Source organism: Empidonax traillii, unplaced genomic scaffold (genome assembly GCF_003031625.1).
Source record: "Empidonax traillii isolate 1590-97213 ecotype Southwest subspecies unplaced genomic scaffold, ASM303162v1 scaffold26:size2357266, whole genome shotgun sequence".
In the NCBI taxonomy this organism is placed as follows: domain Eukaryota; kingdom Metazoa; phylum Chordata; class Aves; order Passeriformes; family Tyrannidae; genus Empidonax; species Empidonax traillii.
In genome coordinates, this window is record NW_020955219.1 from 787712 (window position 1) to 809963 (window position 22252).

The window sequence follows — 22252 nt, forward strand, 5'->3', positions numbered from 1 at the left end:
CTGTAACCCTTCCCTTGTCCACTGATGTAGTCATCTCATCATACACTGATGTGGGGTTGGTCAGCCACAACTTGCCCTTGGTGAAGCTGTGCTGGTTGTCTCAAACCACCTCCTTGTCCTCTATGTGCCTTAGCACATCTTCTAGGAGGATTTGTTCCATGACCTTACCAGGCACAGAGGTGAAGCTGACAGGTCAGTAGTTCTCAGGGTCATCCTTTCTCCCCTGTTTTAAAGATGAGTACAACATTTCCTCTTTTCCAGTCACCTAGGACTTTTCCTGACTGCCATGACTTTTCAGATATCATGGAGAGTGGCTTAGCAACTACATCAGCCAGTTTCCTCAGGACACTGGGATGCATCTCATGGGGTCCCATAGACTTATGTATGCTGCGTTTCCTCAGGTGGTCATGAATCTGATCTTCTCTTACAGTGGGAGGGACTTTGTTCCCCTCATCCCCATCCTGCCATCCACTCATTCAAGAGGTGTGGGAAGAGAGGTTGCCATTGAAGACTGAGGCAAAAAAGCTGCTGAGTACCTCAGCCTTCTCCTCACCCATCATTTCCAGTTTTCCAGCACTGTTTATCAGGGGTTGCACCTTCTTTGACTCTCCTTTTCTGGTTAACATACCTATATAAGCTCTTCCTTATTATTCTTTGCAACCCTTGCCAGGTTCAGTTCCAGCTTCACCTTGGCCTGCCTGAACCCATCACTACACATCTCTACTTCATCTCTACACTCTTCCCAGCTCACCTGTCCTAACTTCCACCGTTTGTGCATTTTCTTCTTTCCCTTTAGTTTGACCAATGGATTCCTACTCAGCCATGCTGGTCAGTCCTTCCTTGCTTGACTTCTTGTTCCTGGGGATTGCTAGCTCTTATGCTCTGTGGAAACCTTCCTTAAAGATCTGACAGCTCTGTTCCACTCCCCTGTCTCAGGGGATCTCACCAACATGCCTTTGAGGAGTCTGCTGGATTGTCTACAGCCCGCCATGCCGCTTTCCCAGCAGATGTCGGGGTGGTTGGAGCCCCCCAGCAGGACAAGAGCCTGTGAGCACGATGCCTCCCATACTTGGAGCAAGAAGGATTTTTCAACAGGCTCCCCTGGGTCAGGCAGCCTGTAGTAGACGCCACCAACAAGGTTCTCTTTGTTTCCTCGGTCTCTGATTCTTATCCACATGCTTTGGACTTGCAAGTAGCTGTTATTCAAAGACCACTCATCACACTCAGTACAGTTCCTGATGCAGAGGGCAACCCCTCTGCCTCTCCTTCCTCTCCTGTCTCTTCTGATCAGCCTGAAGCTATTGATAGTTGCACCCCAGTCATGGGATCTGTCCCACCAAGTTTCAGTGGTGGCAACGGGGTCGTAGCTTTCTAGCAGCTTTCTAGTAGCTTTCTGTATCATCTCCCAGTCTGAGGATAGGGGCAAACAGGAGCTTCTGGGGGTGGGTTTTGAGTTGAAGCCAATGTCCCATGAAGCTGCCCAGATGGTTTGTAGCATAATCTTTCATTGCAGGACGTTCTGCACCAAACCAGTCTGTGCTTTGTCATCTGTAAATGAAAGTGCCCATTTCTCTTCACACCCAACCAGTACATGTTCTTAGATATATGGTTATATATACCTGATAAACTATATGGTCTCTGTGCCATGCAAGGGAAGACCTAGAGAAGGATGCAGGACTAGTCCTTGCCCCAAATGTTGAATGTGGTTCATGAATGCATCTGTGTTTCAGGACCTGTTTTCAGGTAGGTTGGTTTTATCCATCTTTTTGGATATGCAGAAGGGCCAAACCCAAATACCTTCTGCTTCACCCATCAGTGTCATTCTACAGTTTCTTACTCCAGGATGGCTGGTGTGCTTATTGCTGGGAGGACAAGTGTCCACAAGAAGTCAGCAAGAGTTCTGTCCATTGTCATGCCTCTTTCACAGCACTTTACAGCTACAGAGGGAAGACACAACACAGTAGAATATTTATAAAGCGGAAACTGAGGGTGAAGAAACACAATCAGTAGGTATGTACAGATACTGGATTCACAGATCATGAGAAAAAAGAGGTTATTGGTACCACCCCTATTCCACAAGATGGGAGAGAAGGAAAATGTTCCCCAATATTTTGTAAAGGAGACAATAGCTTCAGAAAAAAACTTCTCTGGAAGAAATCTTCTGGAAAAAAGGGTCATTAAGGGAAGAGCAGATTGACTAAGCAGTTCTTTCAACACAGCTTTCCATCAGGCAGCAGCATGTCTTTCTTTTCCCCTTAAAAATTGCATCATTCTTAAACAGTAGCTTTTTAACTCCAAACAAAGGGAGTTCTCATGCTACAAAAAGGCTGCACTCCTAGTTCCAAATTGTTGACCATTGTTACTTTGAAGTTATTTTTACTTTAGTGACCAACACAGCAAAGACAGGAAAGAATTGTAATTTTGTGTATACTCCAAGGCTGATTCTGAAGGCTGTGTGAAAGTCTTCCTATCAGCTCTCTGACTCATAGTGCTTGGAGGCAAAACACTATCAGGAGAGACTGTCATATTTCTGTTGGTATTAAACCTAAAATCTGTACTCTGTGGTACCTTTTTTCCTTATGAAGACCTTCTGTTTCAATAGCTATATCATGAATTAATTCATGAACTAGAAAGTAAACAGAAAAATTGCTTGTTCATTTCTACCCCACACAGAGGTGAGTATTCCCATCGTGGGACAAAAAAATTGTTTTTAAAAGGACTTTGAGACAGCCTCTGACTTTCTTATATGAAAGAGACTGAAAAATTATCATATTCTGAGATGTCACTGGTGTATCTCTAAACACCTTGTAGTTGCTGATGTCTGCTACCTAATCTCTTGATGAAGTGAGGAATTATTATTCCCGTTTAGAATAAGAAAGTAGAAGCATAGAAGCATTTATTGACTCACTCAGGATCTGTCACAGATATGAGAGGGGATTTAAATGTCATTTCAGTATTGCTCAGTCTGTTATCCTTCCTTCCTTAGGTCATGTCCACATGACCCTATTAGTCACAGCCACGGTCCATAACCTAATGGGAGATCTTCAAATAAAATTTGAAATAAAAAAAAATAAAATTGCAAACTTTCACTGCTATGTTTGCAATTCCACCTGCTGTATTGAAAGCCAAAGAATAGATTTAGTTTAAAAAAGGCTGTAGAGAATAGTAGTACTGACAAATCTCTCTTCCTTCCCAAGAACAGACAGAATAAAAAAAACTCCAAATAGATAAGATGGTTAAGGAGATGTGAATTACCTTTTAGAAAGGCTTCTCCTTCAGTAATTTAGCATATTGCAAGATGTGTTAAAAAAAAAATATTTGAAAAAATCTCTATTTAAACTTGACATTAATTCAGAATTTTCCAGGCAGAAGGTGTCATTAAATCTAAAAGTAGGTGGCAAAAAGGTCTTATAGGAGGTAGTCAAAGCTTGTGAATTAGTACTGGAAGTTTGCATTACTGAATTGTAGGAAAAGATGGAATACTGGTGTTGCAGATAAATGTCATTACTTAGATGATTTATTTTTATCCTAAATTTTCTTATTGCACCCTATCACAGCTTGGGTACTTGGGTAATTTTTTAGATTAGTTCTGCCTCTTCTCTACCTCAAAATTATCTTTGTAAATTTTTTTTAGGCTGAAGAGGGCACTGAAACAGAAAACTTGGTGTCAAAAGCTGAACCTACAAGTTTTTTTCTTAAAGCCACAGAATGCAGAAAGCTGAGTCAGTACCCTGTTGTTTTTGGCACCATAAATCCCCCAAATAATCGACTACCCCACAGAAGTTGCATTCGTTTTATAAGTCCTTATGGGAGACATTGAAACGTCTGACCTGTAAGAAAGAATGCAATTTGTGATTGGAATTCTCCATCTGAGTGCTGACCAAGAAGGCAAGTCTGCTGACTGCCAGAAGTTGAGCTCGGTGTCCCCCTGTTGCTTTAGCTGCAGCAGGGTGCACCAACGGGTTTTGAAGGCTGCATTTCTCTTAGATGAAATACAGAGTCCTCCCTATGGTATATAAACCTTTGTAATACCCGGTGTCACACCCGAGTCCATCGATCAATTGCCTTTTATTTGCTCAGTGCTGCACGGTGCCATGTTCCACCCACAGCCCCGGGAACTTTGCCTTTTCTCTTGCAGCCCTTATCGAGTACACGGAACACGCCAAGACATCCTGTAACTTCTGGATCGCGTTCAGCGTGCCCCTGCACGGGTTTGCCTCCAGATCCTGGAAAGCGTGGTGTTCCCTTGGGAGCTTTACCTCCCAGCTGGGGAGAAGCCTGGCGTGCTCCACGGAGGAACCATCCAGGGAGTTTAAAAGAACCTGCAGCTTTTTGTATGGTGCTGAAAAAAAAATCCCTTCTGCTTGTCGTGACAAACAGCTTCAGGTAGAAAAGAGGAGGGACAAATCAGCCAGGTAGGACAATTTCTTCATTCCTTCCTCTAGGAGAAAACAGTAAAAACTTGTGTGGGAGCCCAGATTTCAGCTATTTTTCCCTGTGCATTTTTTGCCTTTTGCATACTGGATTATGCTGCATCTGCAAATGCTGGTTCTGGTGTCTTAGTTTTCTGTATGTTGTGCCAGCCGTAGTGTGTCAGTGACACTCAAAGGTAGAGTGAGTTTGGACCACTGCAGTGTGGCTTTAGAAAGCTCTCTAAAGTCAGTGGGAAAGTGCATGTCCATTTTACTTTCTTTGGATCCAGGCCTCTTTTCTCTCCCCGTTTAAAATTTCTGGAGAGAGTGAGCCAGGGTTCTCCTCTGTGGACAGTGCTCCAAGTTCTCCCTATCCTTATTACATGGTATTTTAATTTAACAATAAAGGCCTGAAACACAGGAATGTCTTACCTCCCTCATGAAGGGTTTTGTATTGTAACTGACTGTCTCTGAAGGAGATGCACCCTTGAAACTGGTAGATGGGCCAATTAACAAGTTGTTTTCTGGCCTGTTATATGCTAAGTGATAAATGGTCTCACTGCCTTTAAAAGTGGAGGGTGTGAAACTTGGATAGAGCATTTGCACCACTTGCTTAAGACCCTTATATAGAAATCACAATGTTAGAATTCTCCTGGATATGCTTTTCTTAGCGCAGTTATTTTTGCTTCATTAAGCTAGTATGTGACACACTGCAGAGTGGTGATGTCAACTCATGGATGCCTGAAGACTTTTTGAAGGTGGAGAACTGACTAGAGGAAACACATCCAAAGTATTTTCTGCACTACTAAGAGTACCCCTTCCCCCGCTACATCCTTTCTCATATGACATACAAAGGCCTGGTATGTTTCCCCACATCTGGCACTAGTTTGACTCTCACCCCAGGAGTAAGACACCTTTGCATGTATTGAAGAAGGATTTTAACCACAAGGTATTGCTCTCCTCTGTCTGCCTAGGATTATTCAAGTATCCTGACACAGGCAAAAGTCCCATGGAAGCCAGCAGGAGATTTTGCTAAGTGAGATCATAGGGGAAGGAATTTATTTTTTTTTAGCTAAAGCGAATTTGCTGCACTAGCTGACTCTGAAAATGTCAAATTACTTCAAAAACAGTACTGAAAGCAAAGGTTAAGGCCATACAATTGGTGATAGAGGCATTGTCCTTATTTTTCAGTGATAACTTGGTTGCAAAGCATTAGAGGAGGGTAACACCGCAGTTCACATCAGTGAAGTAACTGTTCACTTCCTTCCCAGAGAGTGCCTTATTTTTCTTAGTGATAAAAATTCCCAATAGATCTCTCTTTAGTCAAATGTGTGACTTACTTTACTTCAACTTTGGTTCTAGGTTCTAGCTGTTAGCCTATTTGTGACCTACACACAGTTTAGCATTACTGAAAGTCGCCATTCCAGGCTTAAGAAAAAAAAAAGAATTAATAGGAGGAAGGAAACATAGATGTAGGCTAATCTGCTGATATCACAGTAAATCATGCTGTTTGGTCCAAGTCAGCCAGGAAACCTGCTCTCAGTTTCACTGGGAATAGCTCACCACCACTGGGCAAGAGAGATCCCCAGGGTATGACCAGACAGTCAGTTGTCTGTGTTAGCAGGACCACTCTGTACTTGCTGGTGACTCACGTTCCATGCACTCTGCATGGCAGTGTTTAGTCTGGACAGCCATCCAGTCCCTTACTCTCATGGGTCCAGTCTGGGACACACCAATGTTTGCATGTGCTCAGCATTGGCTCCAGGAGGAGCGGGATTAGGTTCTTGCACGTGTGCAAAGTGATACAAAGGTAGGGAGGAAAATGCACATGAGTACCCAAGACTCACACACCAGGAAAACTCAAAGAGGTGATTTATGCTCCACTCTCTGTATCTCTGTATATATATATATACACAAATATATATGTATTTAAAGCAAATTTTCACATTTTAAAGGTGGAATTACATGGCTTTACCAGTGCTTCCAATGCCATACCCCAAGCAGGAGCACTTGGGAGGGCAGATCACAGTCCACTAATGATTTCACTTTTCCCCATGTGCACCAATGATGGACAGCAGTGTGAGATGGTTAGACTGAGAGTTGGGCAACACTGCAGTGGTTCCAAGGTCAGAGCTGGGTGCATGCCCTATAGACAGGGCTGATAACTGATCCACAGATAAACAAGAGTCCTTTTCCCTTTCCCTGACTCACTCCAGCTGCCTGTGGGGCTCCCTGAATACACCCACAGGTGATTTAGCATTACTCTTTCATCCATTACTTCCTTCCTGCCCCATTGTTTGTGTGATCCTGAGTTTGCTGGGACATGCAGCTACTGTGGGCTGCAGTTTCAGTGGCAATATGGATTACCAAGTAGTTTAACATCAAGACCTTCATTTGCTTTCCCCTGACCTTTGCTGAGAGCTGTCGTGTGTGATTTATACTCTTGTTGTCACTGGAAATGTTGCCAATGCATTCCCCACCTGCCATTACACTTCTTGGACAAACAAGACTTAGTTTACTTTTCCATCTTAAATGTACAGATTTGGCTTTACAAGAGGACAAAAGATACAGGTGTGAGGGGGGTGAAAACAATGGTTTTGCTTAATTTATGCTTGTTTGCAAGGGAGTGCAGTCTTTCATTCCAATTAGAATTGCTCTCCCTGCTATTCTCTTCTAGACCTCTTCACCCTTTGAGCTTGTCCTCAGAGTGTTTTTCCCAAGGGCTCTGTCTCTGCACTGGGTGGGGTGGCTGGAGTGTATCCTGAAGGCAGTTCCCCCATAACAAAGCCATCCAAACTGATGTGTATCTCCTCCTGAGCTGCTGTAGTTTGTAGGAACTGTCTTGTGAGCATAAACTGAAACTGATGGTGATTTACGTTTATTTGTGTGACTGTAAACCATGACTACTCCAATTAACATCCTCTCCGGCTGTATTTGCTGCAAATCAGTTGATGCCTCAGCTGCTTGTGTTAGATTTCCCAGGTACCTTACATTAGTCCCCAGTCTCCACTGCCTGCAAACAGAGGCATCCCACATTAAATTCACTGTTTTCCAGTGCTTTTCATTACCATTATACCCAACAAGCAATAGGTTTGTCTTTCAGTTTAAGTCTCACTCTAGAGCTGTTTCTCTTCATCCTGGTATGCTCCCACAGTTTCTTTTTTTTTTTTTTTTTTTTCAAATGTGAATTCTTCTGCCTCTACTCCTGGCCCTCACAGCTCAATAAGTCTGTTCCTCCTTTCTTTAACTCTTCTGCTTCAAGTGATGTAAGAGCCTCTGTGGAGGCCTCTTCTTGTTTTGCTAAGAAACAGAAGACTAGAAACACAAACCAAAAACCTGAACAGAATTATAGGACACTTGCAAGATCAGCTGCAGACTGCAACAAGTTTCGAAGAAATAATTCATTTAAAAACTTTCCACTACATCAGATGTTAATTAATGAAGCAATACACACTTTGATCTATTTAAATTTCATGCCTCACTGGCAGGGTTGCCTCATAGCCCAAATATTTTTGGGAGTCTCAAGGTATAGCTGTGTGATGCATAACTTTACCATGTGCCAGAGAGATTTCCCAGCTCCAGCTGGACACCAGACACTACTTTTGACTCTTGTGTGCTTGCCAGATATTGTCATTCTCTGGATTGTCACCAGTTTCATTTCTGGTCAACCCTTGCTGCTAATTGTGCTGCAGGTGGACTGGTGAGAAGAATGTGCTCTTCTTTATTTGGTTTCCAAACAGTATTTTTTCTCAGCATATTTTTCCTAGACTAGTATAAATATGCTCTTCCCAAATATGCTGCACAAACTGATTTGGGACACTGTCTTTGCCTTACTCCTTTCTGTTTTATGCTTGGGTTTTTTTCTCCTAATGCCAAAATAGCAATCTGACTGTAGGAAAAATTTCAAGTCCTTGCCTTTCTGGGCAGACACAACCTGTTTAACGGATGGCATCCAAGGAAACACCCAGACCTCCGTCTGAGCTTTCTGTCCATATGTCTGTACCAGGCTCATCCCCAAAGCTAATCCAATCTTGCTTTTTCTAAGAGAAATTATGACTTTCATTTACTGACACAAGGCATTTATTCTGTTCTGACTACACCACCTTTGCCAAATCTTTAGGGATTACAAGTCTTTTAGTACTTTGCTTCACACAGCGAAGTTGGCTGGATACTAACAGTTCTTAGGAGACATTTCTCTTTCACACAGGCCCTGCGAATATTCACTGTCAAACCAGCATAAATAATTACATGGGCAGTTGTGCACGGGAGGTATCCGCAGCCCAGTGCAGAGCTGGGCCATAGGCAGAGCATTGCAGAGCTCTGCTTTGAGATGTGCCACATCTGGGACAAGCAGCAGGTTGTCATTTGCCAAGATTCAAGATTACAATCACAGAATCACAGAATGGTTTTGGTTGGGAGGGACCTTAAAAATCATCTATTTCCATCTACCTTGTCATGGGCAGAGAGCCCCATCCAGCCTGGCCTTGAACGCTTCCAGGGCTATGACATCCACAACTTCTCTGGGCAACCTGTTCGAATGCCTTACCACCCTCACAGTAAGAATTCTACCTAATACCTAATCTAAACCTGCCCTCTTTTGAATCAAAGGCATTTCCCCTAGTTTTATCTTTGTCAAATGCCCTCTCCAGCCTTCTCGTACACTCCCTTTAGGTCCTGAAAGGCTGCTAAGAAAGTTAAAAATACATTATTTTAAATAATGGAACATGGCACAAAAAGAACCTAAAAGAACAAAACATACCTGAATATTATGCTTAAGAGCACAGTTTCTTCTTGCCTGCATTAATCCTTATGTGGCTTCCATCACTTTTTCTATTATTTTAAGCTGGGATATCCTGCACTTATCTAAAGATTATCTATTGCCTTGTGGGTAGGAAGCACCAGAACTAGTTGAGCTTTTGCTTAAGTGGCACACCAAGCTAGAGGGCTGTGGCTCTTGTGGTTTATTCCTTATTAAGGAAACTGGTTTTTTTTTTATTTCTCCTGACTAGGCATTTGGTGCCGCACAGTACTGCTGAAACTTTACTTAATTCCCGTTAGTCCCAGAGTCTTTTATTATGTTTTCTGCTGTGTATCTTCATTAGCACATTAGCAGCTTCAGGCTGTGTGTCATTGCCTTCTGGAGATACACTGGCAAAACCTTGATCACTCTGTCAGAAGCAGAAGATGCTGTCTCTTCTTATGGGGCCCACAACTTAATCCTGAAAGCAGCACATGAAAACCAAACGTGGTACAACAAATTGTAACTCTGGGAGTTGTTTAATTTAAGTACCTGCCTGCCCTCTCATGTATCTCCTTGATTTTAAAGGGATCTTCTGTGATACTGCATCATACCCCAGCTGTAGAAATGGCAACGATTAACCTCAAATGAGCTACACCTGCAGCATCCTTGTGCCTTTGTGCACCGCACATTTGTCTCTGATTTTTCTGCTGCTGTCTTCGTCCTGCAGGTTCTCCTAAACTCTTGGGAGAAGAGCATCCCCCTTTAACACTGCCATCACATCCTGAAGGTCCCATGCACCCACCAGGTTATTCCTCTCTTTTATGCAGCTTTTATGTCCTGGGAGGCATCAGGCCCAGCACTGCCAGCTGGTCGAGGGAGGACATTATCCCGCTCTGCTCTGTACTGGGGCAGCCTCACCTGGGAATATTGTGGCAGTTTTGGGCACCACAATATAAGAAAGTTATTAAGCCATTAGAGTGTATCCAAAGGAGGGCAAAGGAGATGATGAAGAGCCTTGAAGGGAAGCCATGTGAGAAGCAGCTGAGGTCACTTGGTGTGTTCAGCCTGGGGAAGAGGAGACTTAGGGTAGACCTCATTGTGGTCTTCAACATCCTCATGAAGGGAGGCAGAGGGACAGGCAATGATTTCTTCTCTGTGGTGACCAGTGACAGAACTCAAGGAAATGGCCTGAAGTCGTGTCAGGGGAGTTATAGGTTGGATATTAGGAAAAAGTTCTTCACCCAGACGGTGGTTGGGCACTAGAACTGACTCCCCAGGACAGTGGTCACAGCACTAAGCTTGACAGAGTTCAAGAAGTGTTGGGATGATACTCTCAGGCACGTGGTGTGACTTTTGGGGATGGTTCTGTGCAGGGCTAAGGGTTGAACTCGATGATCCTTGTGGGTCTCTTCCAGCTTGGCATGTTCTATGATTCTGTGATTCTGTAACTTCTATTTCAGTTAACAGGAACTCATCCCTTAAATGCTGACTGTCCATGTGCACAGAGATAGGAATAATACAGGTCTTTTCTCTCAGCCATGTAAGTGCAGAGGAACATGCACTTCTGTTAAACACCTGCAGAACAGATACAGGAACAATCTAACATAAATTAAACTTGCACAGAACAAAAGCAAAGGCTGGCAATGCTGGGACCTGGCATGCCTGTGTTGTGGCCATGCTGGCGGAGCTGTGGTTATGCCTTATTTACTGCCAAGGTGGTGCTGCTGTTGAAGTGCAAATTGTCAATAAAAATGGCATGCAGTTGTTTTGGGGAAATAAATGTTTTTGTGCCTATTTAAGTCATATTGTATCACCATTGACATTTTAGATCTTCAGTTAATTACGTAAAGTTTGATGTTCCAGAGGGGAGCCGAATTCTCTCTTATTAATACATTTGGCTCCCTGGGCCTTGTTTTGTATGATGGCTATTTTTTTTCTGACCCTGTTCCATTGCTGCCAGGCAGGGGTTTCCTTGTTCTTCTCAGAGTTCACAGAATCTGAGTTATGACAGGTCAAGAAGTCACTCAGTCCCGGTCAATACTACAATAATATTCTTCTATGTGCTCTTATCCCTTTTGGAATAAGGGCCCTATGAAATGCTGGTGCTGCTGCATATCCCTAAAATGAACATTAGTCAGTCACCCCCAAGGTCCTCCTGACCTCTCTTAGTGGGCTGGCTTATCACCATCTAGGCAGCAAAACCTAGATGGTGATATAATACAACAAGGACCTAATCATAGAATCATAGCATGGTTTGGATCAAAAGGACCTTAAAGATCATTCAGCTTCAATGCCCTGTCAAGGGCAGGAATATCTTCCACCAGACCAGGTTCCTCAGAGCCCCATCCAGCCTGGCCTTGAACACCTAATGCAGTAAATACGAAAAAATATTAAAGATCATTGATACTAGGGATAATGTCATGGAAGGAAGCAGGTTGCATCCATATTTTTCCTGGTAGGATAGGTATGATTGTAACCTGGAAAAGAGACAGTAGAGATATTACATGCATACCGTATGTTTAATTTGGAATTATGGTTAAAGTGCTTATGAGCATAATGGGTGTGATGATGCCCCACTGAGTTTTTCATGTGGCAGATGACTGACTGTCAGAGCAATATATAATGAACCTGATGAAGGACTTAAAAGAAATAAATCCCAGATCTTTTGGCTGATGCTGTAGGAAATGCAGATCCAGGGACTTCCCATCCTTTACACACACACCTAGCACACATGAGTGTGGAAGCATCAGTGCTGGGATAAGGCTGCACAGCCACAGTACAAAATAGCCTGCCCAGTGTCATGGACACTGCTACCAAGAGTCACCTGTGCTTCCGCCCTGGAAATCTGAAGGGCAGATCCATCGCAGCCCCGTCCATCTGCTGAGCTCTCCCAGCACATCTGTTAGGCTGCAGTGCTTGCTCTACCTTGGCAGTGGAATATGCAGAGGGAGTACATGGGCTGAGCATAACCAGGACTAGAGCATCTCTGGGATGCTACACAAGACTAAATAATCTATAACCATTATACAGGCCTTCAGGTGATGTTATTCCATGCTGAAAGTGCCATTTCTCCCACAGGTGCTGCCTGTTTTTACCATATGGGAGGACTCTGTAAAATGCCAAAGCTCTGCATGGTTTGGATTTGCTTTGTGCATTCAATCACGGGGTCCCACTGAGGGCTATCCTGATTCCTCCGTGGTATGAGCTGGGTTTTTTGATGTGTATCTGAGGACTGCGCATGTAACAGTGTTTGAAGTGCCACCAGACACAGCACATGCGTTTGTGGCAGCTACTGCCTCACAAATAGCAGCAAGTCTTGTGCAATAACTCAGCTACAAAGTGGGCTTTCCTCGGAGGCTCTGACAACCTGGGCTGTCACTTTGCCCTCAGCTATTGAGCTTTTTCTATTCACATAGGCATGATCAGCTTTTAACGAGCCCTCCCGAGTATCCCCCTCGAGATACCTCCTTTTTTTCACTGGTGGTGATTAGGAAGTATGTGCTAAATGCAGTGTGGACACGTTTGGGGTTTGCTGCAGCGGCTGATTAATCCCTGCGCTTTGCCTGTGCAGTCAGGCACGTGCAGTGTTGTAGGCAAATGAAGAGATGCAGATTTATACTCCAACAACATATCCTGAGACAGGTGAATACCCATCAGCTCCCACTAATATCTGTGACTATCAAATCACTTAGTTTCTCAAAGGATCACAGAGAATATTTCAGGAGAGCCATGAGACTTCTCCCCTTGCAACAGCCCCTTCTCTACTAGAGCAGTGAAATTTTTGGCCAGAAGGGAGTCTGTAAACACAAGATCCCAAATCTGGTGGGAACCGGACTCAGAAATGAGTTAATCTCGGGCCTTGTTCCCTGCAGAATTGATTTTTTTCTGCAGGTTTATCTCCCCTTCAGTGTAATCTGAGCAGCTCAACCCAGATGACAGCTCTTTGATCAAAATATTTTCAGCTCTGCTCCATCTCCTATGGGCTGCAAAGGCAACTGAGACACTATTTCAATTTCTGTTTCAAAACATCAGGAGGTATCACATTTGCAGGTGTTGGTGCCAGGAAGATGAGATCAATACCAGAGCTAGTTGCTGCTTTCTTTTTAAAGACATGAGTCTGTGCCCTTGCGGATTTCTCATGATTTTCCCCAACTGATTGTTGTTTGTCAAGGGCTTGGACTACTGGGCAAGGGGCTTTGGTGAAGAAAGGGCATCTCTAGCTACACACCCTTCCTTCCCCTCTGCAGGTAAGTAGCACTCCACCAAATCCTGAACAGTATGACTCACATTATTCTGCACACACCCACAGAAACTATTTTCTGACCATTTCCATGTGTCATGTACTGTGACAGCTCCCAGCTTCTGTAGTAACTGACGAAATATGGGAATACTTCTGTATTAATCTGCAGTACCAGTTATGCACACTGCAGATTACACCCAGAGGGATGGATACACACAGCTAGGAATCCAGAGCATCCCTTCAAACTGAGTTACTTGGGAACTCTACCAGTTTAATTCCTTGGAGGAGCAACCAAATGAGTATGGCTGAGTGGCTCCCAAAAGGCAAAGATAGCACTAGAACAACAGGTCATTTTGTGACATTGCCTTTCTCTGACCATTTCATTTGCCTTCTAGAGGCTGGTCATGGTAACAGGAACACAAAGTGTTTAACTTTCCCCTCCTCTGTCGTGGTGTGCTTTGTGGTGCCAGTTGGACAGTTGCACCTGCCACATACTTTGCAGGGATCAAGGACACTGCCAGTGCACTTCACCTTTCCTCACCTGTGATATAGTATATTTTGGGACCTTTGGTCTTTCATTAATCATTTTATGAATGTGCTGGTATTTCCTGGACTACAGCAATTTACAGCTTGGATGTTCTTCCTACACTTCTTTTTTTTAAACAGCTCTCTGATAATAAAGGGGTGGACAACAGTGCCCCAATTTGTTCCTTTCAGTCCTGTATTTCTTATGCATCTTACACTGACTTTTGACAGCAAGAGGATACAGAATGCGCTGGTACAGCCTCACCTTGAATATTGTGTTTAGTTTTGGTCACCGCAATATAAGAAAGATATTAAGCCATTACAGAGTGTCCAAAGGAGGGCAGCGAAGATGGTGAAGGACCTTGAGGGGAAGCTGTGTGAGGAGCAGCTGAGGTCACTTGGTCCATTCAGCCTGGAGAAAAGGAGACTGAGGAGAGGCTTTATCACAGTCACAACTTCCTTGTGAGGGGAAGAGGTGGGGCAGGCACTGATCTATTCTCTGTGGTGACCAGTGACAGGACTGGCCTGAAGTTGTGTCAAGGGAGGTTTATGCTGGATATTAGAAAAAGGTTCTTCACCCAGAGGGTGGTTGGGCACTGGAACTGACTCCCCAGGACAGTGGTCACAGCACTAAGCCTGAGAGAGTTCAAGAAGCGTTGGGATGATACTCTCAGGCACGCGGTGTGATTCTTGGGGATGGTTCTGGGCAGAGCTAAGGGTTGGACTCAATGGTCCCTGTGGATCCCTTCCAACTTGGCATGTTCTGTGGTTCTGTGGTCTCTCATAACAAAGACAGTTGGGACAAGATGCCTATCTGACCCTTTACACCCACTGCAGGTGCTCATCCCAACAGATGTGGCAGGGGTCCCCACAGTGAAATAGGCTACTTACCCCTTCCCTACACAAGGAGCTTCTCACTGGCCAGGACTAGTGAGGAAAAGATAGAAAAGTTGGGATAAGGAAAGCATAGGCTATTGGAGGAGATTCAGTCATCTAAGGCTGACCCTTGGAGGTTTGTGAGGAAATCCTCCAACACCATGTAGAAAGGCTTTTCTGGAACTGTGAAAACCATGCTTAGTATGAGCAATGCACTTGTGTTGTTCTGGGAGACAGAGATGAGTTTGGGTGGGTGGAAATGATTCCTGGAGATTGTACTCATTCTGGGTGCTTGGGGAACCCATCTTGGCTCCATACGTCACAGCTGCTTCTCTGCAGAGAAGGGTAGAGCAGGTCAGGATTCAAACCTTGCAGTTCAGGAGCTGCACACTGCAGTTACAAGACAGAAAGGGAAAGCAAAGTCTATCAGTGTTCCTTTTGAACTACACAGGCTTGTTGGGAAAGCATCTGGATGGCAGAAATTTTAAAAATGGCATTGCCATAGAGAAGGATTCTCAAGGACTGGCATTTGGTTTAAGTCTATGTTGTGGGATGCTCCAGTCTGTTTTGTCTCCTTTCCCCTAGTTCTCCTCTCCAGTTACTCTGGGGCACATTGAGCCATTCAAATGTTTACTGGGTCAGCAGACATGTTGGGTTCTGGGTGATCCAGAGAGTATCCTCTGCTCTGTCAGCTTTGCTGTTTGGAGGGAGAGCAAATCTGGTCTGGAGAGTGGGCTGAGTGCACCCTTTACATATCAGTGTCAACTACAATCATTTTTGGAACTTCATCATAGTTGAAATGCCACAGAGGCTGAATGACTGGAAGTCATTTTCCTAGATACAGTTTTAGGATAAGGTCTTAATGGCATGAATTTAAATCCACCCCACTCTGGCTAGCCCTCTGTGACTAGTGGGCCACTGGGAAAGTGGAAGATTCAAAGGTGAAGGACCACGGTATGGAGGAGGCTGCCTGGCCGGGAAAACAGCTCATTTACTGGAAAAGATACAGAATGAACTTCTTCCCACAGCTATGGGTCAAGGCAAATCACTGCTGCCTTGCTGCAGCTGTCCAGCTGAATCCCTGCCCAAACCATGCTGGCTGCAGTAGACACTCAGACACTCAGCATACGTGTACACCCTTTACACCAGAACTGAAATTCCAACAATTGACACTGCAGGCACCAGTGCTCCCTGGTGTGTCCAGAAATCTGCAGAGGATGATGCAAATGATGTGGTGATTGGAAAGATGCTATCCAGGGAAAAAAGTGTAAAGCGAGGACAAGAGAACTCAGAGCTGAGTTCACAACCCTGAGTCACTCCTGCTCTTCTGAGTGCTTCCACATATGCTGAGCTTCTCTACATGAGCAGGTTCACCAAAGTCCACAAGGAAAGCATAGCTGAGGGAAGAAGTCATTGGCAATGTATGTGAGGTGGATTTTCAGTGCCAAGAAAAATCATTAACAAATCAGCCTACTAACTTTTAGTTATTTTGAAGTCTAAACAAGCCCCAGCACTTGCATATAGCTGTATGTCAAGAGAGGATAAACCTAAATCTTGTAAGGAAGAAATGACTGTGGCCAAGGTTAGAGTGGTAACAAGCACGTATAAAGACAGCAGCAAAGAAAGTGGGAGTAGTGTGGAATGAATCGTCATCAACTGACATATTAAGATGTCATGAAAAAAAGCAGATTAAAGTTATAGGAAGGAGGAAAGCTCCAGAATGAAGCGAGAACAAGGGATTCTCCAAATATGTAGAAGGACCAAAATTAATCCAGATCCTTATACTTCTGCTTGAAGGAAAAAATGTGATACTCGGGCTGTTGCTGTTGAGATGGGGTGTGGGTGGTGAGAAATGGCTAGTGCAGGGGGAATTTCTTCTCCAATCAGATGCTATCAAGTTCAAAATCATCTGAAAATGACCTGGGTCTTGAGGAGATTAGTCCTACATGCCATGTCCCAGGTTGTCGGTTTGAAGGGATACTATGTGTTTTAAGTAGGATGCCATTTCAATGAATGTTGTCTCAAATAGGTGTTGCTTGGAATAACCCCGGAGTCATGGGAAAGGGGCATAGGGTCTTGTTCTTCTTTTAGAAACGGTGCTATATGGTCCATTTCATTTCCTCTCTGTTCTGCAACCTTCATGACCACCGGAGTACTGCCAGTGCAGCATCCAGAGTTATCCACAGCTTTCCCCTCGACAGGACTCCAGAGAATTTCACTTTCTAGAAAATACACTTTGTCAAAGCCTCAGCTCTCCTGTTACTATAATTAATCAGCTGATTAATGCATTCAAGTGTTTGTGGGTAGGCTTGAAATTAATTTTAACAGTGTTCATGTAAACCCAGTGGGAAAACACAGAAGCTGAAGGAGAAATCAGAGATAAATACATCTAGAAATCCTTTATGTGAAACATTCTCTTCTTGTCTGCAAAAGATTGAGACATTCCTGTCAGGCATTACTGTGAAGACAACTAGGGAAAGAATATGGTGATCTTAAAATAATTGCAATTCACAGGTATAGGGAAGCAAGAAGTGGATTAAAGTTGTAGTTGTCCTAGTTTTGGTCTTGCAGTGCACCTGGTAGGAAAAACACGAGGGAACTGGCATACAAGAGGACACTGTATTGTGAAGGGTCCAATAAGCTGGGGGGAAAAAAAGAAGTGAATGTTGTTTTCACTGAAGGTGGGAGAACAGGTGGGAAGGTTGGGAGGTTCATGAGAGTGCTGGGGGTTTCTGGTGAGGACAGTCCCTGTGACCATGGTGAGGCCAGGCAGGTGTTCCAGAGGGCAAGGGAAGGTCACGCTCTCGGGATGAGCAAGCGCCTGACATTTCAGCACCGAAGCAACCCTCTGGCTGGTTGGAGGAAACTCTGTGGTTGAATTATGCAATTGTGCTCTATGAGGCTTTTCTCTGCAGAGTTTTTGCTACTCACAGCTGCTGGAAAGTGGGTGAGGTGGAGCCTTGGGATCAACTCGTAGGACAGTAGCTCTGGGTTTAATGAATCCTCACCAACACCACCATTACGGACACAGAGAGAGGGGCTGCTGCTGAGAAATGGATCCCTTACCTAGTTCATCCTTTTTGAAAGCAATTTGATATGCTGGACTCTTTTACTCTCTTGGTTTCTTTTTTGAAAGCTTCCGCATCGGGAGGAGGTAGGTAAAGCAAGCAGCTGTTGCCTCTGGAATTAATTGGGTTTCCCCAAGCCTAGGTGCTCTGCTTTTCTCTTTTACTCTTTCACAGTTCGTAGTGCTGAAGCATTTTATTTTTAAGGGAGCTACTCCACTCTCCCTATCTACAGGAAACAGAATATAAAAAAAGAAAAAAGGAAAAAAAAAAAAAGAATTTGGCAAGGAGCCAAGCCCAGTGACTGAAGTAAGAAGTAGGGAACTTGGAGTAAGTTTAGTTACTGGGACATTGTATGTCAGTGCGAGTCACCGGTGGATTTTAAGGGTGTCGGGGACGATCACGTGATGCCCATTTCACAGACAGGGAAGGTTTGGTTCCTTAGATGAATGTCCCGGCGCTGTAACTACGAGCGAAGCTGTCGGTCTTGGGAGGGGATAAAGCTGCGTGTAAATGAGAAGAGAGGAGTGTACCGGAGTGCTATGGAGGGCAGCAACTTTGTTGTTGTGACTCTTACAAGCCTTCAAGGGTAAGATTTAATGCTTTCCTTCCTCTCGCTTGTTTTCTCTGCCAGTTTTGGGGGGCAGAAAACTTTTTGGTTTTGCCAAGAGTTTTGCGAAGCTTAATCAAAGTGCTCGGGGTTGAGTTTTTTTTCTACGGGCGAACTGAGAGACGTCTGGGTGGAGTGAGCTGAGCTGTATGCGATTCCGAGCAGCAGCAGCAGCAGCAGCAGCAGCCGCCCGGGGAAGCTGCTATTGTTTGTTTCAGAGGGAGCAGACTGGGTTTCTCTTTGGGAACCCGCTCTGCCAACAGCTGTTGATCCGTAACTTGAGCGTCGTTGCAACTAACTTACCCACAGGAGCTGAATGCAAATTTTTGACTGCCATCCTGGTGTCAGTTTAAAGAGTGTTTTAATGAAGACAGATGGAGGATATTGGATCATTACTTTAAAACGTGGCAGATAACAGACTGAGCCTGTTTCCCAGCAATTACAGCTAATTGCATTGGCACATTTGAGTGTAGGGGTGGGAACGCAAAGTTTCATGGGTTTCTGTATATATAGCTTGGAAAAGCACCAAAAAGTAGCAGTAGGGCTGGCTCACCTCATCCAGGATACCACTTCAGGTGCGGAAAAAGCGGGGTTTTGGGGATACTTTCAGGCTCTTTGCACTGAGTCAATAGATTTAAACGAGAGTCTCCACTCCTTTTGGAAACCCTGATGCTAAGAGTGACCATTTATAGTGCCTTAAACTTGTTCCAGCTTGAATTCAGCCAAATCTGATTTTAGTCCTGAAAAAGTGTATTTTTGGGATTCAAAACACACATTTCAGTTGTCCACCCTGCAGCTCGCTGTGTTTGCAAAGCAGGGAGTGGTACAACACCTGTTTTGCTCTTCAGGTATTCAAACACAAGAGGATGTAAGAAGGGGTGGAGAAATACAAATAGTTATGTTTTTAAGCTGAAAGATGATTAGAACTAATTATTTCTAATGGCTGGAATTTTTTGCACCTGCTTTTGAAAGGGAAAAGCAAATGCACAGTTCTCTTTGGAAGCAAAACTTGAAAAATTTGACTGAAACAGTACACCTGTAGTTCAAGGGGGTCTCTTCGCAAACATGCCTTTGTGTGGCATGTGGCAAGGTCACTTCATGCCAGCTGTGCCAGGCCTTACCAGAGCATTGGCAAACACTGGACTAGGATGTCCTTTGTGATAGCTGGGAGTGAATGTGATTGTCCAGCTCTAGCCCCTGACATGTGCACACCCTTAGCAGGCGTGCAGCTAGAAGGCATGGAGAAAACAGGAAGTATGAGGACCTAATGTATTTTAAACCTTTAATATTCTCTCAGTTGTGCATCCAAATCCAGTGTAAAGTGATACATGTTCAAAATTTAGTGACTTAGGTCTGGTTCACCTCTTGGTATTTACCACCATTAGTCCACCAAGAGCAATGGGCAACATAAGTGGTGTTCAGCCTTCTCTGTCTCAGGGCTTGGGATCTACTTTGTCATATGATGAGTTATTGGTTGGATATTTAGTACTTTAGCCTGAAAAAAAAAATTCTAAGACCTGTGGATATTTGTGATTTTTACATCAGCTGAACATAGATCTACAAAAAAATTTAACTTTTAAATCTTCCTTGTGTGCTAAAATGGACTTGACGTGGAAAGATGAGTGGAGGCATGGTGTACTTTCTGAATTTGTACCTGGACAGGGTTGTTTAAATGTTTTAGGGTGTACATATACCACAGAATGTTTGGTGGCAAAACTGACTGGAGAAATCTGACTCATTCTTCTCCTCTCTGGGTTCTTGCTTCTAGTACTACAGCCCAATTCGCTGCCCTCTCAAATCTGATACAACTACTGCTTGGGCAGGAATTTCAGTCTGTACTGAAGTACGCCCCATGATCTGGATTAAAATAACCCTTCCAAAAATGATTGTATTTAACATGGATCGTTTCACAGAGTCTGGGAATGAGGTGATGGGAGCAAAAGCATCAAGTATATTCTAATTCCTACTTATCATTGAATCTGATGTATCATGTAGCTTTGTCCAGAGAAATGGGGCCAAGAAATGAACTGTGCTTTCCACCTGCAACGTCTGCTCTCCATTCATCCAAATTGTGCCATGCCTTCTCTCATTTTGCTACTCGTGATTGTAGTGGTGGGAAGGGCCTCCCTCTACCTCCAGTTTGCAGTATAGCCATTGCAAATTTCACACGTTGTGGCTTATTGCAGCTTGCCCCTCATGCAGGAGGAGCTTTGCAGTTGTGTTCTCAACCCAAATCATAGATTCATGGAATGGTTTGGGTCGGAAGGGACATTACAGATCACCTAATTCCAACCCCTTTGCCATGGACACCTTCTACTACAAGGTTAGACCAGGTTGATCAAAGCCTCATCCAACCTGGCCTTGAACACTTCCAGGGATGGGGCAGCCACAGCTTCTCTGGTCAAGCTGTGCCAGGGCCTCACCCTCACAGTAAAGAATTTCTTCCTAATATCTCATCTAAACCCGCTCTCTTTCACTTTGAAGCCATTAAGTTTGTCCTATCACTACATGCTCATTTAAAAGGTCCCTCTACAGCTCTCTTGTAGCCCCTTTTAGTACTGGAAGGTGCTCTAAGATCTCCCCAGAGCCTTCCCTTCTCTAGGCTGTCCTACCCCAGCTCTCGCTGCCTGTCTTCACAGAGAGGTGCTACAACCTCTGATCATCTTCATGGCCTCCTCTGGACTTGCTCCAACAGCTCAACATCCTTCTTACGTTGGGGTCCCCAGAGCTGGATGCAGTGCTCCAGGTGGGTGACATCAGAGCTGAGCAGAGGGGCAGAATCTCCTCCCTCACCTGCTGCCCACCCTGCTTTGGATGCAGCCCAGGACAGGTTTGGCTTTCTGGGCTGTGAGTGCACATGGCCAGGTCATGTCCAGCCTCTCACCCACCAGCACCCACAGGCACCTTCTTGGCAGGGCTGCTCTCAGTTCATTCTCTGCCCAGCCTGTATTTATGCTCAGGATTGCCTTGACCCCTCTGGCTTTTCTGTCTCTTAAATAAGGCTGAACTTGGTTTGCGAGAAAGCATCTCTTCCCTATTCAAAACCTGTTAAAGTAGCATCTTGCTGTGGATATGAAAGTGCTCCGAGCCCATGATTAAACTGTCAGAAGCCATAAAGCAGGTGGATTGTCTTGGCAGAAGTGTAAGCCATAGACAGACAGTTTATGGAGCCCCGTAGGTACAAAAGTGTTCTGTAGTAAGAAGAGATAATTTATTCATAGCTTTTACCCCCAAATCCCCATAAAAGAGGAAATGGGAATGTGAACTTTAATTTCTGCTGTAGGCTCTGAAAACATGGGGAAGGAACAAGTTTCCTGTTAAGATGAGAGATTGGACCAAATTCTGTGGACCCAGTTGATTACTGAGTAGTGCAGAGTACCTGAAGTACACAAAAATGAAGAAAACCCCCAAAAAATCAAATGGAAAATGAAACAACAACAAAAAGTGCAAAAGGTCTGACACAGACTGTGGAAAGCAACTTCAGGATACTGAAGCAGTGTTTCACTTTTTCTCTGAAAATAGCTGGTGCCAGGGAAAATTAAGACAAACAGGAAATTGCCTTTTTTTCTGACTATAGAAAGTTTTCATGTGTTTTATGGGTTTTTAATTAATTCAGGAAAAGGAGGCTGTCAAAGTGTCTTACCAAAATCTAAGAAGCACTTCATGCCACACAACAAATGAAATGTGAGAGAATGTTTTTTTTCCCAGAAAGCACAAAGAGAAATTAAAACTGTAATTAAAAATGGATGTGAGTTATATGAGGCTGATGATCCATCATTGCAA

General features: G+C 44.1%; 1 protein-coding gene across 4 annotated transcripts in view; it reads left to right on the plus strand.

Annotated features, from left to right (window-relative positions):
• Positions 1-22252, plus strand: part of LOC114069641 (phospholipid-transporting ATPase ID-like) — a 93552-nt gene that overhangs the window by 3866 nt on the left and 67434 nt on the right. The window contains exon 2 of one of the 4 annotated variants that reach the window (XM_027906592.1): positions 4139-4415. The gene's annotated coding sequence lies outside the window, so the exon portion shown is untranslated. Of the gene's footprint in view, positions 1-4138; positions 4416-13231; positions 13401-17200; positions 17949-18103; positions 18449-22252 lie in introns of those variants that run through there. The other 3 variants (XM_027906602.1, XM_027906608.1, XM_027906585.1) reach the window with 3 other exon arrangements.